This window comes from Athene cunicularia (genome assembly GCF_003259725.1).
Source record: "Athene cunicularia isolate RWA chromosome 1 unlocalized genomic scaffold, athCun1 chr1_part1, whole genome shotgun sequence".
NCBI lineage: Eukaryota > Metazoa > Chordata > Aves > Strigiformes > Strigidae > Athene > Athene cunicularia.
The window spans coordinates 112,481,175-112,484,968 of record NW_020799091.1 but is presented as its reverse complement, the minus strand read 5'-3'; positions in this window follow the sequence as shown (position 1 = coordinate 112,484,968).

Sequence of the window (3,794 nt, the reverse complement as noted above, 5' to 3'; positions counted from 1 at the left end):
CTGGCAAACGCTTCGGCCTCTGCGAGCGGCCCGCGCTCCACCCGCCTGCCCCTACCGCGCCTGTACCGCACCCGCCGGCCCAGAGGCAGCCCCGCGCCAAATGGCCTCGCCTCAAGCTTAGGGGCTGCCGAGAGTTAATCGCCCGTGCAGAAATCCCTCTGGAGGCACGCTAGCCATCTCCCTATTTTACATTTAAAAATACTGAAAATAACTGACAGTGGCGCAAACGGAGTCGTGCGGTTTTTAGTTAAGACCCGTCCATGAGCAGTGGGCCTGTCGTGGCCTACGAGGGCGGCAGCAGGTTTCAGCTTGGTCCCACTCGGCCGTGTGCGGTGCTGGCTAACCTGTGTGCAGTGCTGGCTGACGGATGTGCCTGTCGAGCGCCCGTCCCCAGCGGCTGGGGAAGCAGGAGAATGCTGCCGCAGGCTTACAGAGCCAGCAAGGGTGGGTTCTCCCTCCCTCCACCCAGGTCCTTCTTGTTCTTCCCCGTTAACCCCCAGAGCCTGTTCTGACTTGCGTTGCCTGCAAATACAGGCTCCTTCGGAAGCTCTCCTGCTACGTGACCATATACCTTTGCCTTTCGCTTGAAAATACCTGTTTGGAATTTTTCCCCTGGCTCAGTGACTGGACTTCCTGCTGTTACAGACACCCTGAGACTACGCTTTCACCCTTCTTTACCTCCTTGCTTCATTCCCTCTCTTTTGAGAAGCTCTTTGCACATATTTCTTCTTTGCTAAACTCTGTATTTTAAAGAGGTTGCACGAGCTTAGACATACCATGTCTGTTGCTCACTGTGTCTGTCCATGAGGCTTCAGAGGCCCACAGTATACTCAGTTTGCCCCCGCCTGGTGCTCCATAGATGCTGATTCTCTCCCAGGTGCACCAGTTTCTCTGCCCCTCTCTGGCCACCTAATGGCATCTGCAGACGAAAGAGGCCACAGAAAAGTCCCGCTACCATGTGCCATGTTGAGGATGGCCATGACAAATCAAGCCCCTGCAAAAACACAGGCAGGTTTTTTTTCTTCCAGCTGCCATGCAAGAGTTCTCATGGCATTTAAAATGTAATGGTGTATGCATTCATTATTTACGCCCTTGGGGGGAAGCTCTGGAGAATGTTCCTCAGGCTAAACATTGTATGTGTTTTCCAGAAATACAGGCTATCAGAAATCCAGGGCCAGTATTTGGGAATAAAAATCAACACAGGCAACTCAGTATCACAGGGAATTATCTAATTACTATTATTAGTTTTGTTGCCACCACATTTGGTTCCTCCAACTTCCCCTGCAGGTGAGTCTTTAGCCAGCTGACCAATATCCCCACTTTCCAAATGGAGCAGAAACTGATTGGCAACAATAAGCCTTTCATCCCAAGCCTTTCTGCCTCAACTCCCTCAGAGATCTTTCCATGGAAACTCCACTCGCTCTTATAGCTCCCCTCAGTGACTGGAAAGTGCTCTACCATGATGGAAGCACCTCAGTACCCAGAGTTCACTGCCTTCAGGTCCTTCAGTACTGCAGTTTTAAAATGTTAAATCCCCTGAACAGCCCAAGCTTCGTCTTTCTACGCATATTTTCAAGATACCCAACCTAATGTTTTTTTAAAAATATATCCTTTTTCTTACTCTCAAATTTAATGTCCTTCACAGCGCTCACACCTTCTCCTTTTAGGTACTAATAAGTCTGATTTGGCCACGTGTCCCTTGCTAGAGGATTCCTACAATTGCTCCCTTCCCTGACAGAGCTGAGATAACGTTGTCACAGGTACAGCCCTACGATTGTCCCTTTTGCTCTGTAGTAGTACTGCTGTTCAATACAGAGAACATTCGGGACAGTATCTGCTCTACTTACTGTAGACAGTTTTTTATCCAGCTAGTAGTGAACAAATTATTCTGGTATTTCCACACAGAAAGTTGGGTGCTGGAACAACTCAATTTGTCCTGAGGAACATATATGGCATTTGTATTCTGTAACATGTTACTATTAAGGTTATAATAAAAAGAACTGGGAACACTTCTCTGGGTAAGCTGTTAAATGCAGAGCCTACAAGCTGTACTACACAAGTCCTGAACTCAGCACACAACTCCCTGAAAAGCTAACTCAAATAAAGGTGTAGTTGCTGCCAACCTTTTTCCCTCTAGCTATACAACTCTACACTCTGTCTAATGATAATACTAGTATTTATCAAATTGCTTAGTAATACAGCTCGCTTAGCTGGCAACAAACTCATTTTTTTCTATCTGCATATGGAGAGGTGTTACTTTTCTTCACGCTGAATCCACTCAGGTCAGACAAGCTGCAGTGAGAGGGCACAACTGCTCAGACAGTGGGGCAAGAGAGACCAGAGCAGCCTCCTGGCAGACTGCTGTCAAGCTGCCTGACTGGTTTCTGAGCTTTCTCAAAGGCAATAAAATCAGCATTCAGCCCCACAAGAGAAGGAAAAATGCTTTTTTTGTCTTTTTTGTTTCCTCTTATCACAAAAGGAAGATATGAAAAAGCGTGTCACTGGCAGGAGGTTAAATACATTTTTTCATGGTTGCTGTTTTATGTTAGAAATTCAGACCTTTTTTTATCCTGCTATTTTAGAGAGCTCTCTAGTAGCTTGCCAGAGGGAGCAGGCAGGATTATGATGTCAAACAAAATAAAGGTAACATCTTCTAGGAGAAACAAATATATTCAGACTGATTTTACATTTTTAATGGTTTTGATTGTTTTCTGTTTAGCCAGCATCTCCAAACCTAGAGGAACTGTACAGTATACACTGTTTAGTGTGCAGAGACGTGCATTCCTGCAAAAAACATCCCATCCATTATGCTCATTTTGAAACAGTAAGAGAAGAACATGAGAGAGAGGGGAAAAAAAAAAAAAAAAAAAGGCTGTATTTGTAAAAGAAAGTATTGGGTGTCTGTTACAACATTACTTTTTCCTCTGCACACTGGGAAAAATGGTGAGTGGCAGTGCTGCGCTTATGTTTACCCTAGTTAAATAAAAATGCAGTGGTTCTTTCAAACCTCAGAGCTGCCAGCAGCACTGTAATTGCATGTGGTACTTGAAGAGTTTGATAATTGTTTTTCTGTAATTCGATTATGAAGCATGTCTTGGATCACCCACTATGCAAGGGTAAGTGTTCTGACAAAACTCGATAACAAAAAATGGATGCTAATGATGAGCTATTCCAGTCCTGAACTGATGCCAAGGAACAACTCGAGCTGCAACCTTGATATATAAAAAAGCTCGTAAAATGAGAGTAATTATTTTTCTGGTCTCTCCTTCCTACCTTCCCCTTCAATTTCTTGGAATGTGGGCAAAATTAATTTAGCGATTGTCACTGCCTGGAGACAAGAGCCAAGGTAGCACTGACCTGTGGTCTGATCAGCATCAGTGTTTGTTGTAAGAAGCCTCTGATTTTAAACAGGTCTGCATAAAATCATCAGCTCTAAGGTACTAAAGTAACGTCATCACTGCTTGGCTGTAGTACAGTTTCAAATGATGGAAACGAACCATGAACTCCCCTTCTTTTGGTTGGGATTTGGGGTTTGACTGCTGTAGTAAATGGCTAGACACACATTAAGCAGATTTTGCACACAGGGTAGATAGGTTTGCCACAGTGATTGCAGGCAACCCGGAGAGCAACACCACGCAGAGCGACGGCGCATGTGCCTCATGAGTAATACGGGACCCCGCAAAAAAGCAGGAGAGGCTGCACCCCAGAGTTGTGAGCGCCGTCCCAACAAGGCCGCCGGGCAGAGCAGCGCCCGTGAGCCCTGACCGCTCCCTGGCGGGCCGCTGGCCACACCG